The sequence below is a fragment of the Melospiza melodia genome, chromosome 1 (assembly GCF_035770615.1).
Source record: "Melospiza melodia melodia isolate bMelMel2 chromosome 1, bMelMel2.pri, whole genome shotgun sequence".
Taxonomy (NCBI): domain Eukaryota; kingdom Metazoa; phylum Chordata; class Aves; order Passeriformes; family Passerellidae; genus Melospiza; species Melospiza melodia.
The window spans coordinates 3,744,769-3,765,000 of NC_086194.1; the positions used below are offsets into that span (position 1 = coordinate 3,744,769).

General features: G+C 43.9%; 1 protein-coding gene across 15 annotated transcripts in view; it reads right to left on the reverse strand.

Moving 5' to 3' along the window:
* ADCYAP1R1 (ADCYAP receptor type I) overlaps positions 1–18,556 on the reverse strand; it is a 159,664-nt gene extending 141,108 nt beyond the window's left edge. For 9 of the 15 annotated variants that reach the window (XM_063174788.1, XM_063174702.1, XM_063174613.1 and 6 more), the window contains exon 1: positions 17,978–18,460. The gene's annotated coding sequence lies outside the window, so the exon portion shown is untranslated. The other 6 variants (XM_063173716.1, XM_063174114.1, XM_063173792.1 and 3 more) reach the window with 6 other exon arrangements.
* Positions 18,557–20,232: the final 1,676 nt, after the last annotated feature.

Below are 20,232 nucleotides of genomic sequence, written 5' to 3' on the forward strand. Positions count from 1 at the left end.
TGGCCACTGAGTGTCCCTGCAGGGCTGATCCAATCCCAGCATCCCATGGGGAGATGCTCCGCCCAGGGGAGGAGCCAAGCATTCCTGCCTGGATCCAATCTGGGCCTGGCCCAGCACAGCAGCCTTTGCCCCCTGCACTGCCAGAGGAGCAGCTTTCTGCTGCCCTGCATGGCCAGAGGGAGCCCAGGCCCATCTGCAGCAGCCCTGGAGCTGCAGAGGAAAACTCCCCCCTTGTGCAGGATCCCTGCTGCAGCAGAGCCACAGCTGGCACTGCAGGAGGGCTGAGCCCCATGGGATGGGGCTGGGACACCCCCTGACACACAGGGGACAGGGACTGCTCTGACTCTGGCAGTGTTTTTTTTCTTTTTACTACTGCATTTGTGTTTTTAATTTTCCTCTTAAAGAACTGATATTCCTCTTCCCATATCTTTGCCTGCGATGCTTCAGAGTGAGGGGGTTCACATTTTACATTTCAAGGGAGGCTCCTGCCTTCCTTAGCACACACCTATCTTTTCAAACCATGACCCCCAGGTTACTCCAGGTGAGTTGGCTTAAATATTGGGTTGATTTTGATTGGATATGAGGAAGAAATTCTTTACTCAGACGGTGGTGATGCCCTGGCAGAGGTTGCCCAGGGAAGCTGTGGCTGCCCCTGGATCCCTGGAAGGTTCCAAGGCCAGGTTGGACAGGGCCTTGGAGCAACCTGGTATAGTAGGTGGTGTCCCTGCCCATGGCAGGAGGTGGAACTGGATGAGCTTTAGGGTCCCTTCCAACCCAAAACGTTCTGTGAATCTCTGATTTTGTGACTCTATGAAATAATAAATCTTTGCCAGCCAAGGCCAGTGAGATACAATCAGGTCAGGGAACTCTCCTCAGCAGCTCAGTGGGGAGATTCAAGGGGTGATGATGAGATGGTGCAGCTGACTGGAGGTTCTGGTGTCTTCAGGGAGCTGCAAAATTTCATGGACTTAACACTTCAAAACTCATGGACCCGAGTTCTTCCTGTGATCCTATGGGAATTTTTTCCCCCCATTTTTCTTGTATGGGCTATTTCTTACTCTTGATGTTTATTATTTTAACTCTGAAACAGCAGACTCATTTTGTCATTCTTAACAGAGCAGGTGAAGCTGAGTCTTAGCAACGCATATATTCTAATTCTCTGACTGGAAACATTTTCCTGTAATAAAATATGCAACAAATTCTCCTGCTCTTTAATCTGCCATTTAATCGATGTGTTCACATCATGCTCAGTAAATGGTGCACTGTCAGTTTAATTTGTTCAGCTCTTGTTGTGCTACTTGTTTTCACCCCTCCTTGCTCCTTCCCCCCTCCCCAGTACATAACCAACGTATCATTTTGCATCCCATGTCCAACGTATCATTTTGCATCCCATGTGGGATTTCTCTGCTTTAACCTAGTAAATCTTTTAATTCCTAATTCAGTATTCTGCTCTAATAGATTCACCCATGAAAAGAGCCCGGAAGGCTGGAGCTAAGAAAAATCACTTTCATTTTCTCAGATACTATCGAGTGGTTTAATGTAAAATACACATGCGGTGCACAGTTTGTGATCTCAGATTTTATCAGCCACGTGTTGCAGAGCTGAGTCAAACCTGATCAGGTTTTTGATGAAGGGATAAAGATTCAAGTCTAGGCTGGAACCACTTAATAATGGTGAGATACTGAAGAAAATGCAGTTGCATAACAGCAAGGAACAGTTCACAAGAGACTGAAATTTGGCTCCAAAGCACTGGTGTGAAATGTGGATATCAGCACAAGCTGTCCAAAGCAGAACTTAGAACTTAATTAACCTTGCAGCTTCATTATTGGGGATCTCCATTTAAATTAATGAACCAGATTAAAGTGTTAAAATAGCAAATGGACAATCTATATTTAACTATAAATGCTATTTCTGTTTGTCATTTACATTTTTAGCTTTTATTTTCCCCACCCTGAAAAAAAGTTGATGATAACTGAGTTGGAAGAGAGAGTTTGGCAATTTTATTTTTTTTTATTACTGGGGAAGGTATTTCAGGAATATTTTAAGTGGATATACATTTTAATTTCTATTTTTTCATTGATTTTTCCATACTGGACCATGCCACATGGTTCATTCTGACTTAGTTTCTAGCAATTCATAATTTAATTAAGAATTACTGTCTAAGAATTGAACAGAAATTAAAAGCACATTTGGAAATGCACACACACGATGTTCTAAGCCTCCCTGCCCTGACTGAGGAAGGGAAAACAAAGTTGCTCATGACATTGAAATTTATTGAGAATTATGTGACGCTCTGAACAAAGAAAGAATCGTGGTGTTAGTGAATTGACTGTACAGCTCCTGGACAAAGAGTTCTTCCCAGTTAATTATTAGCATTTAAATTATAAGCAGAGATATTTTAGTCTCTCTCTGCTGTTAATAAAAAGAGCCTGACACCTCCGTAGCATGAATCATATTTTGACTTCAGTCACTCTTTGGTCTCTGGTTAAAGCCTGTACTGACTGCCCTTCTCATTCAGAAATAATAGAGTTTGTACTATTTTTTCCCATGTTCTGTCTCAGTTTCACAACACATCGTGACCTCTAAATGTTCTCCCAGCTTCCAGATTGCATATTTTCATGAGAGTTTCAGTCAGCCTTGGTTTCTTGGAAATCAAAACTTAATTCCTGTGAGCGTGCTCAGGATTAATTGATAGGATGAAGAGTGGTGTTCACCCTGCATGGTTTCCTCAGAAAAGACTGAAAAATTGGTCTTATTGCTACAACAGTCCTGTTTTTCAGCTCATTCCAGGTCATTCTCTTGTAAGGACATTCCATCTCTGGAAGTGTCCAAGGCCAGGTTGGACAGAGCTTGGAGATAGTGGGATAATGGGAGATGTCCATGGTTGCCATGAGATGAACTTTAAGGTCCCTTTCACCCCAAACCATTCTGGGATTCTATGGTATTTTCTTCCCTCCACCCCCCAGACCATGTTAAAAATTTATTTTTATTTAGTGGATGTTGACAACTATGGAGGTTGATGACTTTTGTCAGTATTTGTGTCTTAAGCATGATTTTGTGTTGGGTTGTTGTTTTTTTTTTTTTTTTTTCCCCATTTCACTGCTTTAATTTTTCTTTTTACAAGCCCAGTTTTGGGGTTGGTGAGTCCCTTTCATGGCAGTGGGATTGGCTTTAAGGAGTGTCCACCCCCAGCACTGATGTCACAGGGATAACCTTGCAGCTTGCTACCATTTACTGGACATATTAAAACTCCTCCAAGACCTGTTCCTTCAGCTCCCAGGGTAGATTTAAAAATGCCAACAGTTTTAAGACAGATCCCTATGATTACCATAATTCTGATATGTCAAGGTGAGCTACAAAAAGAGAGAAGAAAGACAACACAGTAAAAAAAACAACCCTTCTGAAGAGAAGTGCCAGTTGTACTCTGACTTCTGAACACCTCCGAAGCACTAAAAACAGACATGAAGAAAACGCTTTAAAATTGCTCTTGTTGTTGTTGTCACTAAGGAAACAACTTCCCAGGAATCTGCAAGTTGAGTGTTCAGGCTCTTTGATGTGCAGCCAATTCCTTCTTCCAGCACACTTCCCAATCTCTGGTGAATCAGGTCTGTCCACCAAGGGAGATCTCAGCTGAGGCCTCACTTTGTGCAGGGTTTGAACTCTGATGCTTAGAAAAACCATAATCCAGACTCACCACAGCAGACAATATCAAAGCACAGAGCCATTACTAAACTGAGGGATTTTGCCTTAAGATACTTCTGCAATCCAACAGCACTGCCAGGAGAGCTAGAATAGCACAGGAGCTGGGGAATGTGGGAGGCACAAGGCAGAATTTTTTCTGTCTGTTCATTTGGGGTGGGTTTTTTTTTTCAGTCACACTTCACACACCCACACACATACACACAGTGGCTGAGATGTGTGCTGGGTTTGGATTGAGGCAAGTGGGTTTGTAGAAATTGTTTAACCTCTTCAGCCCTTCAAGCAGCGTGGCCATCTGCACACTGCCTGTTGGGAATGATGAACAAGATTGGAGCATCTCTGATTTGAGCCCAGGGCATTGTAAAGGAGAATCTCAGCCTGACCTGCAAACCCATTCAACATGCAAATTATTTATCATTCATTTCATAATAATTTAATAACAGTTTAGTAACCAAATTCCCAGAGTTTAGGATGTTCCCTAGTAGTGTTCCATTTCCCAGCATCAGCACAGCCAACGTTTTCCTGAGTTGTACAGTCCCTCACATACCAAAAACCTTGATAACAAATTCTGCTGGAATACATTCCAACAGGAGATGCAGAGCAGATATTCCCTGTCACCAGTTCTGCTGCAGACTAAGGAGCAAATAGTGGCTAAATTAGTGGAAAAGAGACAGCACAGAGCAGGCAGCAACTAAGGAACAGAATATTTTTTTTTAATTACTGGAGACTAAGCCAAGATGTAAAGAAAACTGGTAAAATAGAATCTGTGTAAAGGCTTCACTAATATAAAATCATTTCAGAGCATTTTGAAGTTTGAAAATATTTTCTCATTATCATGGACAGGTGTCCATGTCAGATCTGACTTCAAAGGCTCCTTGGAGGACTAAAGCACTTTTATGCAAGAACCAGAACATGTCTTTGTAGACAAGTTTATTTCTAGAGTGTCCTTATCTTCTTGCAGTCTTCTATTCCCCTTCTCCTTGAGTAAAAGTGTAATCTGGCTCTCTTTAACTCTTATTTTTTAGCTATGTATACCAAAAGTGCTTAAAAGATCCAAAAGCAAAGCTGTTCTGTCCAAGCCAACAGCTGGACCTCAGTGAATCCATCTGCCAATGGCAGCAAATCAATAACCACAGAGCAATGCCCTACTAGGGTAAAAATCTCTCTGTGCAGCCAGCAAGGAGCCTTTGCTTTTATGTTAAACTCATCACCCACCTTTGGACAGAAGTGATTTCTCAGCCACCTCTTTGTGAACAGGAGGGAGCTCAAGGAGGAGCCAACAACCACCAGTGGTGGTTTCATAGCAGGGGCAAGAAAATGGCTTTAATATTGTAACTACAATGTGAAATGCATCAGGGTTTGGAACCTTTCTTGGCCTTGAGGTCAAGTAATGCCTTTGCCATCATTCTTGTTCACTCTGCCAAACTGCTTCACCACCAACCAGAACAGCCTCATCCCAAGTGCCTGTGAAAACACCCTCTGGGCCATGAAGTTTGCAACTCCTGATTGCCTTCATTTAAATACCTTCATGCCTTCACTAAATCCCTTATTTAGATGCTGCATAGAGAGTTTGGAGATCAGATTCTCCCAGGCTACTGCAGATTCTTGCTGTTCCCTTCCCTTCAGAGCCCTGTAAATGATTATCTGCCTTCCTCACCATTTCCAGTCTCATTGGTATTCATGCCAGGGCTGTCAAGCAAAAGCACCTCTGCTGAAGAGATCTTAATGAAAACAGTTTTCCCTCATCTAGGGAGATTCATTTCATCTCGAGAAGACAACAGAAATTTCTGTCACTGTGCAGCGTGGAGATATAAAAGGCACAAATGCAAAACCCAAGCAATAGAAAAATGTTTGGCGACGAGTCTGCGCCTGTCTGAGCACACAAGAACTCTCTGACGTGAGTTTTCCTCAGATAATTCCTTAACTACCAATTTAGGATAATGACAGCGACACTTTTAAGAAATCTTTTGGGAGAAGAGTAAGTATTCGCTTTTAAATTCTATAAACTCCTGCAGGAAATATTTTGATCACTTTTTTTTTTTGCTTCAAATCTATTAACCCTATGTCCCATCCTTGACATGGAAAGCCTCTGTTTTGTAGATCCATAAGGGGAGTTAAGAGAATGTTTTACAAATCAAAGTGGATTTTCCTGCAGTAGTTTCAGATGTGTACTTTGTGGATGTTTATAGATAACCAAGTCATACCAGACTCCTGCAATGGACAGTGGTGAGGGGAAGGGGAGTAAAGCTATCATGCAACACAAGACATCTGATTTATTTAAAACTTTTGCTTCACCAAAAAAAAAAAAAATTATTTGAACTTTATATTTTTATGCTTTGTAGATACAGTGTAGAAATTTATATTTATGTAGATGTGATGGAGACAGTCGATTTACAAAGGGCCCATAGTGCTAGGACAAGGGGCAATGATTTTAAATGGAATGAAAGCAGGTTTGGAGTGAATATCAGGAAGCTATTGTTCCCTTCAGGGTGGTGAGGTCCTGGAACAGGTTTCTCAAAGAAGTTGTGGATGTCCCATCCCTGGAAGTGTCCAAGGCCAGGTTGGATGGGGCTTGGAGCAACCTGGGATAGTGGAATTTGTCCCTGCCTATGGAAGGGGGTAGAACTGGATAATCTTCGAGGTTTCTTCCAACCCAAATAATTTTATTATTCCATGACAATGATATATTGTAGAAATTTACTCCAAGTGTACCTTTCCAGGTGCCTCACACAGGGCGTTGTGATTTTGCAACGGAATTTCATTGCTACTGTAGCAGCACGTTGAATAAATCCCCAAATAAACAAGTTTCACTACTTTGACTGATTCCTTTAAATGATTTATTTTAAAAAAATTAAAGAACGTCAGTAGAATATTTGCTAAGAGACACATTAAGAACTTGGGGTCATGTCTCTTGTTTATCCCATGGTATTGTTGAAAGGCCAAGTTGAAACAAGCAGGACGAATATACCTGACAAAGATTTCAGCACTGCTGACATTAATAACATGGGTTCCTTTCTTGAGCTCATTGCACAACATCGAGTGGGAAGGAGCTCTTCCAGAGCTGCTCACAGGAAACTCAGAGGGGAAAACTCAAACCAGCAGATGGAGAAAGGTGTGGGTCACACTGTGCCCCTCCTGCTCTGTGTGGCAATTCATGGGCCACTGCAGGCAGCAGTCTGCTGAGAGAGGGAATAAGGAATAAAGTGTGGGATCCTATAGAAGATTTTATAAAACCAGGTTTGAAAACACAGAGCTTCCAGCCATGGAGGTCATGGTGATGCTGGCTGAAGTCATGGTAAGAACAGCCTGAATCCCAGCTGGACAAAGGGAATACAGCAAAAAAAAGGGGTAGAGGATGATGATAGCACAGAGGGGAGTGGAAGGCACTGGGAGGAATGTGCATGGTTTTATTCTTTTGCACATTTCATTATTAAATGGACTGGCAAATCACTGGGGTTCCTTTCACTGAGAGTTCATGTCTTTCTTAGAGATGAGAACTTTGTTGAAGGCTAAGTCCAGCTTTAGATAGTGTCAATACCACCTGTGCAATTTAGAGCACATTAGTACTTTTTCTTTCTTCATGTTCCCTTTCATCAGTGATTTTCTTAGCCTTCTTCAACTTGGAAGAGAAAAAAATTACCTCAAAGATTAATACAACGTTTAGAAGGGCTGAAAAAAAAGGCGGGAGGATGTTAGGACAGCACCCTGGTATTTGGTCCTCCAGCAGCAAAGGAAGCAAAGTCCTGAGATGTATTTTGAGGAAAGATAGAAATTATTACTTTCTTTAAGTGAAGAAATCCTTGGAGATTAATTGCCTTGTTTACTCAGAGGATGGTGGGGCACTGGAACAGGATGCCCAGAGAAGTTGTGGATTCCCTTTCTCTGGCAGTGTCCAAGGCCAGGTTGGATGGAGCTTGGAGCAACCTGGGACAGTGGAAGGTGTCCCTGCCATGGCAGGGGTGAAATTGGATGGGCTTTGAGCTCCCTTCCAGCCCAAACCATTCCATGAACCTCTGATTCTATGATTGATTCTCTGATTCCACAACTGATTCTCTGATTCCACATTGAATGCAGTTGCAGAGATGTGAAAGAACAAGGTGAGCTCAGCCACCCTCAAGTCTGTCCTCTTTATCTTTGCCATTCCTGATAAAAATGCACTAAAATGATGAATACAGGTCTTGCTTTGTGGTCTGATCTTCTGCCTGTTGCAGGCTAAATGCAAACACAGAGGCACCAGAGGTGGTGATTTTTCAGTCACAGAAGCAGTAGCACATTCCAGGGATGCATTTTGGAAATGGCAAGGATGTGGCACAAGTACAGAAAAATTTGGCAAGTTGAAACCAGCCCATGAATCAGAAGCTGTAATATTTTGGGTTAAAGCTCTCGGAGATGATTTATAAAATGCCAGTTTGAACATGCTGCTGAAGAGAGTGACATGGATTATCCTGGCCATGCACTCAGACACTCCTGCATTATCCTTCCAGTCTGGCCAATCTACATGGAATGGGGAGATCTTTTTATTTTCCTTTTAACTTTTCTTTTAACTGTTCTTTTTTCAGATCACCCTATCTGGCTTATCTTGCTCTTCGACAGCACTCACTGCCCAGTATTCCTCCACAGTAAATGGAGGTAAAAAGGATGCCCGATCCAATGAATTATTTTAGAACCCTGATTTAGGATCAAAATCATTTAAATCTGTATTCCACAGGTTCCATTGTTGTAAAGACAACATTTAATAAACACCATTTAGTTCCACCCAGAACTGCACACATAAAAAGGTTGCATTTTACGGCAAGTAGTTATAAAAGAAGCAAAAAGGAAATTACATAAAATTATATATGATTGCCAGAAAATTCAGGCAACCCCTGGTTTAAACGAAAGCATTTTTAAACTTCAACATTTCAGTGAATGACATTCATTATGGAACAGTCTGTCAGTTCATTAAGCAGAATATCAGGTTAGAGTTTCTGCAGTCAGTGAAGAAATGAACTGCATGTTAATGTTCAGGTGAACTTCCTTCTCACCCTTTTAGAAAATAAATGTGAGTTCCAAATTATCTGATCTAAGTGTCTGAGATATCATGCTGCTGGTTTCATATCCATATTTTTCATTACATTTTACACACTAAATTTCTTCTGGCTGTGAATGGATTTGGCAAAGGGTCACACCCATGGTACTGCATAATACAGAGTACATGAAAATATGCATAATCTATTTATTGAGGTCTGCCTCAGAAGCTTTTGGGAAATAACAGAGAAACTAAATTATGTCCTTGTTCTAATTCAGTAGGGACAATGGGAAGGAAAGCAAGAGGTCGATGTAATGATCCATCAGGAGAAAAAATATTAATAATTTGACATAATATTATGTCAGAAGGGAGACTTTTAGTTTGGAGAAGGCATTTTTATTTCTGCTATAAAGACATGAGACTTACTTTTCCAGATGGATCCTGGAAAGATAAAAAAATCATTTTTCTTTCAGGGAGAGTACCATGAGAAGTTTTCCAAATTGATGCACATAAAGCTCCCCAGAGGACCTGGAAGATGCTGAGTCTGTCAGGAGAATATTAAAGCCTGGTGCTTTGAAGAGTTTTGCTCTAAATAGGCCACGTTTTGCTTTAATCACCTTGGACCCACCTCTGTGTTTTCTGGAGACAGAGAACGTGCCAGAAAAACGAAAGCAGACAAAAGCCACACAAACCTTCCCCAGAGAAAGCGTGAGGCTGACATTGCTCATTCCAAACAGGAGAGTTTGGGGAAACTGAAACAACCTGGTAGTAAAACCAGCAACACTTTGGAACCTGCACAGAAAGGCTTTTTCACATTAAAAATGCAAAACCATGTGCAATGGAACCTCAAGGAAGCTGGGAAAGGGAGCTGCAAGGAAAAACTCCAGAGTGGAGCTGGTGAATCACAAACATCCAAAGAATCCAGAAATTCTTTCTCACCCTAACAGGAGAAAGCAACCTGGGCAACAAAAGCCAGGAGCTGTCAGTGGTAGCTGAATCTGGAGAAAGTCAAATGCAGTCTCGAGGCTGTTTAAGGGAAAAAATTATTCCAGGAATGATTTGGAGCTAATAGATACACCTAAAATGTAGAATTTTTTGAGGGGTTGTTTTTTGCCTTTTTTTTTTTTTTTTGTGGGTTTTTTTTTTTTTTTTTTTTGGGTTTTTGTTTTTTTTTTTTTTTTTTTTTTTTTGTTTGTTTGTTTGTTTTTTTGGTTTTGGGGGGTTTTTTGTTGGGTTTCTTTGGAGGTTTTTTTGTTTGGTTGGTTTTTTGTTTGGTTGTTTTTGTGTAGTTTTTTTATTTGGTTTTGTGTGCTTTTTGGCTTTTGGTGTTGTTTATTTTTTTGTGGCTTTTTTTTTTTTCTTTGTGGCCCTTACCTGTGATTCAATACAGAAATTCAAAATGGTATTTTCAAGCCCTGCATGAGTATATGAAAATCAACCAATTCTTTGTGTGTGTTTGGTGAGAGAAAGCACTGAGGCCAAGATTTGATCAGTCTCACTCTACACCACCAGGAGGAGGGATCAGAAAGCCAGGACAGGTCTCAGACAGCAAACGAAACCATCTCAGTGGCATTTATGGAAGACTTTTGGGGCTAGAGAGCTGCAGAGCTCAGTCTGTAGTAGATAATTGTATTTATCCACATTGACTGGGCACTGGCCAGAGGCCAGAATCAGTAGCTGAAACGCTGGTGTTTGGTGCAGCAGCACCCCAGGGTATTTAACCTGCCCTCAGGAAGAGGGGAAATGATGTGCTGTAGATAAACACCACGCTGACAAATCCCTGATGGATGTTAAGATACCCCAGGGGATCTCAAATGGCACTTAGCACCTCTGTTTAAGTGGCTGAATCATATCCTAAATCTCCTTTTATTTTAACAGGAGTTTCTGCACTCAGATACGGCAGATAATTCAAAACCCACACTCGTCTTGTCTGAGAGCTGGATCCCATTTGGGGCGAGCATCATGAAAATTATCTTAGCAAAAGGGACCTGCAAGTTCCATACAGAGAAAAGGAAATGAGCTGAGTGCTAGAGGTGAAAATCTGCCAGGGATACGCTTGCTGGAGGCGCCAAAAAGGCTGTGATGTGTTTTCCTTCTCCTCTTCTGAATGAAATTCAGGCTTTGGTAGCCTGTGAAATCTCTTTTCCATGACAATCATCGCTACATCCAGCTGCGGAACAAGCAACAGGCCGGAGAACAAAGAGCTGGAGAACACAGAGCAGCATCCAGAGGCTTGGATGGTGCAGGGGAACAACTTCCACATGGCTAATATTGGCTTTCCACTCCGCTCCCTCCCTGCAGCCACCAAGAGCTATTCTCTAATGAAGCTCATTCCAGCTGTTCGCCCACTGTCCGTAATCATCTCAGCTCCCAAACCCATTCAGCAGCACAAAAACCCCATCCAGGCTGTCAAAAGCCACGAATCCCCAATGAATGAGTGTGGCTTGTGCCATCCAAGGCTGCAGTGACAGCTGTGACACATTCCCAGCCTTAGTCATGAAGAGCTCGAGCATCTGCGGTATTTCGGATGCTCTCTCATCTCCTCTGCATTTTAAGCTAGAGCACAAAACTCCTGGAAGGAATCCAAAGATCCAGCTCTCTAAAACACAGGAAATGAGTAACTTCACTAACTTTAACTTGGGGCTTTAAATAATGCACTTGTGCTGGCTTCTTTATAGAATTTGTTTCTAGGCCAAGAGAAAGTTCTGTTGTGTGTCCAAAATCTTAGATGCAAATTAAGCCCAAGCTCATATTTGGCTTTTGGTACTAATTGCATCAACTTAAGAATGCAGTTGCATGTGAAATGTCATTATTACAAATATTTTGTTTTAAAAGAATTTGTTTTTTACTTTTGACCATTACTGTGTCACTTTGTTTTTGCTAGAAATAAAGAGAACATTCTCTAAACCTCCTTCAAAAATGTGACAGTAAGAGCAGAAACAGAAATGTTGTGATTTAATAAAGTCTTTCCATTCCAGGAAAAGGAATTCAGAGTTAAAGATATCTTAGCTATTTTAAACTCCCTTTCCAAACATATATAATTTATTTCTGCTGTGGAGAAATGTATCCCTTACTGCTACAACTTTAACTGCAGTTTATGTATCAATGTGTTCTGAGATGTTCATGTTTTTATTTTTTGCATTATTTAGTTTTCAGTAAATAATTTTAAAGGCAATAGCGAAGGAGGAGGATGTTAGTTAAATCTATTTATCAGCAGACTTTGTTAGCATAGGACAGAGGGTGAAAGCATTAGAATAAAAAAGCACTGAGCTATTGATACATGGCAAAAAGATGCCTTTTAGGTCACCTAGTTCTGAGCACAAGGGCTCCAAGCCGGTCAAAATGTATTTCACAAGGTGCCAGCCCCGAGCTAATGAGGTCTGGTCAGCATTCATCCCCAGCTCCGTGCAGCTCCCAGTGCAGCCATTCCCGTGCAGGGCAGAGCAGATGAATCTGGAGCTTTCACAGCCCCTGCCTGGCTCAGGGAACAGGCAGAGCCAGCTTGTGTGTGCCTGCAGAAAATCATGGCACTGTCCTGGATGTGTCCCTGTGCTGGTGCATCCACAAAATCACATCCCAGCTTCTGCTGGCAAATCCCTCTGAGTAACTGGAGCGTCGCAGGCATCTTTTTATGAAAATCCTTTCCTTAGGATTTTTCCTCCTGAGAAGCTGAGAGGCCTCAGGAACAAAATGTAAACATTGATTATCTGCTGCTGTGGGATGCAACAGGTGCATCTGTGATTGGTCTCATGGGGATATTTGGATTTAGTGACCACAGCAGAGCTGGCTCGCTCTCTCTGTCCGAGCCACACACCTTTGTTATCATTGTTTTCTTTTTTATTCTGTTCTTAGCTAGCCTTCTGAGATGAAACCTTTCCTTCTATTTCTTTTAGTATAGTTATAATGTAATATATATAATAAAATAATAAATCAGCCTTCTGAAACATGGAGTCAACATTCTCATCTCTTCCCTCATCCAAGAACCCCTGTGACCACTGTCACACTGGACAAAGGAAGAAAGTGCTGATACACCAAGGAAGCCTATCAGATCTCAAAAATCAATGAATAATTAAAAAATAATCTAGGTAGGATATTGTCTGGGACATGTGGCATTAATTCTGCAGCAGCTGTGTCTGCCCTTCATGGAATAAAGGGAAGATGTGAGGTCCACCACAGCAGTCCTGGGCTTTCCACAAAACTTGGGCTTTTCATAAAACTTGCCAGCTATCAAAATTTGTGAGGCTAGCAAAACATCAGCAGCCTTCCCTTCCAAAGAAAAATGGGGGAAAAGGCATTTCACTGCTGGGGATGCCTCTGAGATGCCATGGAAGGCTCCATCTGCCTGACTGAGGATGTGTGTCTGAGTCAGCTGCTGCAAGAACCTCCACGGGCTGATTCATCTGACCCCCTCCAGGATGGCATGAGCCACTCTGCTCATTCCCAACACAGTGAATTAGGGGGATTGGCTTGGATGTGAGAATCTCGTTTTCAGATGCTTTCAGAGAGTAGATGAGCATCCTCCAGGCAGCCAAACACTTCCGAGTGAGAAATCCTTCCTTCCACATAAAATGAGCAATAGTTTTGCCAGGGGATCCTTTGGGGACAAGTTTCCTCCTGGGAATGAGTGAATTTGTACATCCTCCAGCCCTCAGAGATGGACCTAATGATGAATCTGCTGCCCAGAAACCAAGAACTTAATTCAGTCACATTCCCATTTATTTTTTTTCCCTTCATTTTTAACAATTTTTTCTTCCCTTAAGAATCCTCACAGAATCAAACTGGACAGTCCCTTTTGTCCTTTGCAGGGACAGAAAGTAGCAAAATTTGCCTAATTCTGAGCAACAAATTAACAAAAATTTTTAAAAATCCAGGCTATTAACCCACCACATAGATTAAAACATCTTTTCCTGCCCTAACCCTCAGCTCCATTTAGCAAAGCAACAAATCATAGATAACAGACCATAATTATCCTTCCATTTGCAGTTCCCAAGAAATCGTGACCCAAGCATCTCTAATGGGGTGCAAAAGCCACTGTGATTGAGGCACATTTCTTGTGAAATGCCTCCAACTGAATGGACAAACCTGAAAACAGACCTGGCAGATGTTTAATGTGTGTTCAGGAAGGAGCTCTTAGACAGCAATACTCCCAATGTGTTACAAAATAAATTATTATTATTGCTATTGCCGTAATTATTATTAAGAAGAATTTGATCATATACATACTTGTCCCCTTTTCCCTCAGTTTTAGAGTGAATTATGAATTACATTAACAAAATCTAAAATTATTGAGGGTTTTTTTGGGTATTTTGTCCTTGTTTTAGTTTGGGGGGTTTTTTGTGCTTGTTTTAGTTTGAGTTTTTTTAACAATGGCATTAAGCAGAGGTTTTTCCACCTTTAAAAACTATTTTTATAAAAAATCCTATGGCAGTCAAATAGCTCAAAGTAGTTTCAGATTGTAGCTCTCTATCAAGGAGTAAGATATGACACCTGAATGAGCAGGGATGAGAATTTCAGGGTCTCTCCAGATAAACTGAAGTATTTGTATTTAACAAATAATTTTGAATTTAACAAATTATTTGCATTTAACAAAATTTTATTTAACAATATTTGTATTTAACAATAATTTGTATTTAACAAAAGAGCAGCAAACAAGAGTCCCTACAGCTGCTTATTTCTGCAGGACCCTTCTGAGGAAATATTCCTCAGCACAGCAGCCCCACTGGCGTTAAATCCTCTGTGTGTGGTGATGCTTCTGCCTTTTCTTTGGGAGATGGAATGGTTTAGCTTGTCCTGAGAAGTTCAGCCCTGAAATTATTAATCTGCCCACTCTGGAGATGAGCTTGCAGGGGGACAAAATCACTGATCTGCAGTGAGTTACATAAACAAGGCTTGAACAACCCAGGAGTTTTATACTCACTCCTAGTTTGCCTTGTGCAGCTGAAAGTGCGAGCCTAAGGAGACAGATAATAAATTGGGAGAGCAAAAGGTGGTCAGAGGATAAAATACCAGCAAAGCAATGGGGTGAAGGGTGGACATTCTGCCACGAAGCTTCTGAAAAAATAAAAATAAATCTGCCTTTTTTCCCCACTCCATTACAATCCAAACAGCGCTTCAGCAGCCACGACAGACACGGGGTTTCTAGAACTTGTTAGTGCTGTGGAAAAGTACCAAACACCTTTCTGCATGCAAAGCATTCCCTAAGATCAGAACAAGTTCAGCACCGAGGGAGCTGGGAAAGTCTCCTCAGGGATGCTCTGAGCAGCCTCTCTCAGTGGTGCCACAGCTCACCCTGACCAGACACTGTCAGCAAAGATGACTTTCAAGTTGTGGATAGCAAAAAATTAAAGAGAGAAAGAGTTTCTCACTGCTGCATTTACATCCCTTTCAGCAGAGCTGTTCCACTTCTGTCCTGATGTGGAAAATTCACTCCAAAATCCTGTTGACTGCAGTGTGTGTGCTGGAGCACAGATGGTATGGGATTGGCTGGACGTGACAGGAGCAGAGGAAATGGAAACAAGGAAACACAAGCCAACAAACAAATTCCCCTCCTTGACTTAAAGATTGTGGCTGCACCCTTTGGGCCAAGGAAAGGGGAGAAATAAAATTGATCATCTCCGCTGCCTTCCACATCCTCAGATCAGTTTTCCTCTCCTGGGAGCAGTGGCAAATAAGCAATTTCTCTGTTAAAATCAGGACCAACTGCAAGAGCTGATATTTCTGCAGGTTTCCCCACCAGGCATGAGCTGCAGCATGATTCTGCCCTGAGTTCACTTTTTTCTCAGCTCTTCTTAACTCAGATACTCTGCTTTCATTAAAAGATAATCTGAGCTAATTTAGGAATTAGACTGTTTGTACTAAGTGTGCTCAGAAGGAAGGAAAGGCAAACAAAATCTGCTACATTGGAATGAATCAGCTCGGGGACACGGGGCTCAACTTAGCAAAGGCACAGGCACATATGGAACTCAACCCCAGGAAAAAAATATCTCCAGGATGCTGTCTCAGTCAGCCAAACGAGGAGAGATGTGATGAACAAAGGTCTGAATGTGCTCAGCAGCACAGCCCACCAGCTCAGAAATCTCAGGTTTTCTCTTTCCTTGGTAGCATCCCACAACAGAGCTCCTGCCTCCCTCCTGTTTTGTGATCCTCACAAACAGCAGCAGCAGCTCTGGGCAGCTCTGTGGGGCTGGGGCACCACTGTGCCAGCAGCAGAATTCCTAAAGCCTCAGTGAGGAAAGAGCCCCAACAGCAGAATTCTTAAACCCACAATGAGGAAGGAGCCCCAGCAGCAGAATTCCTAAACCCACAATGAGGAAGGAGGCTCAACAGCAGAATTCCTAAAGCCACAGTGAGGAAGGAGGCTCAACAGCAGAATTCCTAAACCCATAATGAGGGAAGAGCCCCAACAGCAGAATTCCTAAACCCACAATGAGGAAGGAGGCTCAACAGCAGAATTCCTAAAGCCACAGCAAGTAAAGACCCCCAGCAGCAGAATTCCTAAACCCACAGCAAGGAAAGAACCCCAGCAGCAGAATTCCTAAACCCACAGTGAGGAAAGGGCCCCCCAATTTCCTGCAGGCATGCCCACTGATGATGGAAATCCAAAGCCAAGGAGGGAGCAGAAAGCCTGTTTAAAGAGAAATAAGTGTGTTTATCCCACAAAAAGCCCCCTCCTCCTGACCTTGAAGGCTGTGGTTATCCTCCCGGCCATTCACGCGTCTTTGGTTGGAGAGAACAAAACAGCGGAAATCTTGAGATAAATGCCCGGGACAAAATGAGATCAATTGGAGCTGTCCTGAATGACAGCAAAGCAGCAACCCTGGCCCACAGCACATGGAAACAGGTGGGAATAAAAGTGGGAGACCGCAACCCACACACAAGCAGACACATCAACTCTGATCCATCAACTCTAATCCAACTCCCCTTATTGCCCTGACCAGCATTCCTTAATTATTCACCAAATTCCAATATTGCCTTACCCATCCTACAGGACAAGTTCCTCCAAGCCAGCTCCAGGCTGTCTGGCATCAGCCAAAGAGAGATGCTTGTATAACACGTTCTTTCTCTGCAGCTACACCAGGAGCACTTTCAGGAGTTTGCCTCTGTGCTATCATTAACCTCCAGCAATCAAATATTCCCCTGGATTATCCATGGAAACATTTCCCTGCTGTACCTGACCAGTGCTGCATAGGCTGGGCAGAGCAGTGAGGGGGCTGTGTACCCAAATAACAGCAAGTGCAAACCCATTTGTTGTTTTTCTTTACTCCAACAGATGAAATAGAAAAATCCAACATGCTGCTTCAGTCACATATTGCTGTACCAGTCCACCACACACACTGTAATTAACATGCACCAGACGGATGGTAATTGATAATTCCCTGAGAAAGAATCACATCACTTTGCTGCCCTTATTCACTTTAGTTAAGATTTTCTGCTTATTACAGCTACCTCCAAGACATCCTTCAAGCTAAAGGCCAGATTCTGTTTACCTGCAGATCAGATGCAGAAGAAATCCACTGACTTCCAGGGAGTTCTTCCAGATCTGCTGCTGTGTAAGTGGGATGATCATGTAGCCATAAACACCGGTGTGCCACTAATCAAATCTCCCTTTTTTCCCCCACTTCTGCACAGCAAGCTGCATTACCACATTCTGGCTGCGAACTCCTCAGATTCCAACACATACCTGAACGCTTCCCATCCTAAATTCAGAGCACAGCGGGAGGGAAGGAGCCTGTCCTGCGTGCCATCCCCCTGACCGGAGATGTGCTCGGCATGAAGATGGTATTATTAGAGCCAGCTGCTCAAACACCGATAAGGAGAAGTGCCCAGAGGTCAAAGGCACACGAACCCGCAGTTTCTCCCTCCTACCCCACGGTTAAACCAAGCAAGTCCCGCTGCACCGCTCGGAGGCTGAATCAGAGTTTCTGCGGCAGGTGAGGATGAGGATGCAGAGAGCTGCATCGGGAAACGCCGACAGCAGCGGCGGGGCTCTTAGCAATCAGGTTTTATTTACCAGCCATATTGTGTTAAAAACCAGACGTGATTCCCATACCGAGCGCCTCAACCTGTCACCGCCAGCAAAGCGAGATTGATTTTGTTTGCAGAGAACCAAATCTGGAGGACGCATCCTCCGAGCCCGCATGAAGAAGAAGAAGCGTCCCCAGGAGCTGGGGACGAGCCGGAAAATCAGCGATCAATGCCAGCCAAGCCGGCGGTTCCTGAGGCATCCTCGGGGGGTGGGGATGGCCCGGGAGGAGCTGGGGAAGGACTCACCATTGCAGCAGGGCTCGGTCCCGGCGCTGGCGGTGCCGCATCCCCGCGGGGGGACAGTGGCCGCGGGGAGCGGTCCCAGCCCCGCTGCCCGCGCTGGCTCCCCCCGGCCTCCGAAGGGAATCCAAATTCCTCCTCCCTCGCCTGCCGCTCATGTCCAGGCTGCCTTTGCTCAGGGGATGGGCGGCCAGCTCCTGGCCGTGAAGGAATTTGCCATCGCTAAATCAGAAAAAAAAAAAAAAAAAAAAAAAAACAAACCAAACCTCCTGACAAACCAAACCACAAAACTCAAACAACAACAACAAAATAAAAGCAAGAAGGGAGGTGGGATATTTTAAAACTTTTTTTTTTTTCCTCTATTTTTTGTTTTCTTTTTTTTTAAGGGTGCTCGGGCGGGGGACCAGAGGGGCGCTCAGGCTGGCTGGGATGCTGTGCCGGGCTGAGATGCTCCGGTGCGCTCGCCCCTGCCCCTGTGCCTGTGTGTGATTCTCGTACCCAGACAATGCTCTGCAAAGCGAGCTGGTCCTGCGGAGAAATGCAAACACCGCCTCCCCCGAGTGCCTGAGCAAAGGGAAAGCGATACGGAACCAATAGCTACTCCTTGGCTGCTCTCATTAATATGGAGGAGTAAAAGAAACCAATGAGGAGGAGCGGGAGGAGGGATTTATTCAAATCAAATTTCCCCGAATCGAACACCCTTTCTCCCTTTTTTTTTTTTTTTTTTTTCCTTTCCTTTTCCCACGTACCCCAAATCTGCCTTCTCCCTGTCGCCTTTCCCGTTTCTGCTGTCTCGGAAATTTTTATTTCTTATTTCATTTCCGTGACAGGGTCAGCAGCACACGGCGATGGGAGGGAGGATGGCATCGCTGCTGGGAGCGAGCGGGGGCTGTGCGAGGGAGGATGAAAGGAGCCAATTTCCCCCGGACCTGCAGGGTTGATTGCAAAGAGAAGCGATAAAGTAGCTGGAGTTGTCAGGGTGGGGAACTGAGGGGGAGCAGAGCAGGAATTTCATCTGGAAACACCATTTTGCGGACGATGCGTGCAGATGGGAGGGTGGCCTGTGTCCAGGCTGAGCCCTCCGAGCTTGGAGGGAGGATTCTCTCATCTTCCACAGGAGATGCACACCCAGGGAGAGAAATGTCTGCACAGAACAGCAGCATCTGCACTGTCCTGCAGTGCATAGATCCACAGGACCCCTGGAACAGCCATGCAGGAGTGGCACCAGGGGCTGGAAAATGACTGGAGAGGAGCTGTGGGGAGGGTTGGAGAGAGGGGAAGGGGCGTCCAGTCTCAAGCTGAGCCAAGAGAAATACAGGTTGGATACCAGGAGAAGGTTTTTTACAGAAAGAGTGATAAAGTTGTGGAATGGCTGCCCGGGGAGGTGGTGCAGTCCCCATCCCTGGGTGTGTTTAACAAAGCCTGGATGTGGCAATGGGTGCCAGGGTTGAGTTGAGGTGTCAGGGAACAGGTTGACTCAATGATCTTGAAGGTCTCTTCCAAACTGGTAATTCTGGGAATTCTGTAGATTCTGTGGTTCCATGTCCAGTAACTGCAGAAGAGCATCCAGGCACTGCTCCCTGCTGCACAGGGCTCGAGGGGAGGCTCTCCAGAGCTGGAAAATGAGCACTGAAGGAGCCTGAGCAGCCACAGCAGGCCCAGAGGAGTCCTCTGCCAGGATATCCCATGGAGACACTTGGCCCCACGCTGATTGTGCTGCTCTCAGGCCCCACAGATCCCTGTTGAGAATCTGAGGTGCTGGATGCCCCCATCCTTAACCAAACTCTGTGAGATGTGCTGGAAGAGCAGCTGCCTGCTAATGAGGTTCTTCTAAATACCCCGAAATTCCATGACACCTGTGTGCCTAGGCCCTTTCTGCTGTGGAAGCCCCTTTATCTGCTTATCTTTTCATAGGATCACAGAATCATTAAAGTTGGAAAAGACCTCAAAATCATTGGTGCCAACTTCTGACCAAACACCCCCTTGTCAACTAAACAGCACTGAGTGCCACCTCCAGTCATTCCTGGGACACCTCCAGGGAAGGAGAGTCCAGCACTTCTCTGGGCAGCCCATTCCAGTGCTTGACCACCCTTTCAGAGAAGAAATTCTTTCTGATGTCCAACCTGAACCTCCCCTGACACATCCTGAGGCCTTTTCCTCCTGTCCAGGGGCTTGTCAGGGAGAAGAGACCAATCTCCACCTGGCTACAACTTTCTTTCAGCGAGGTGTTGAGAGTGATAAGGTTTCTCCTCAGCCTCCTT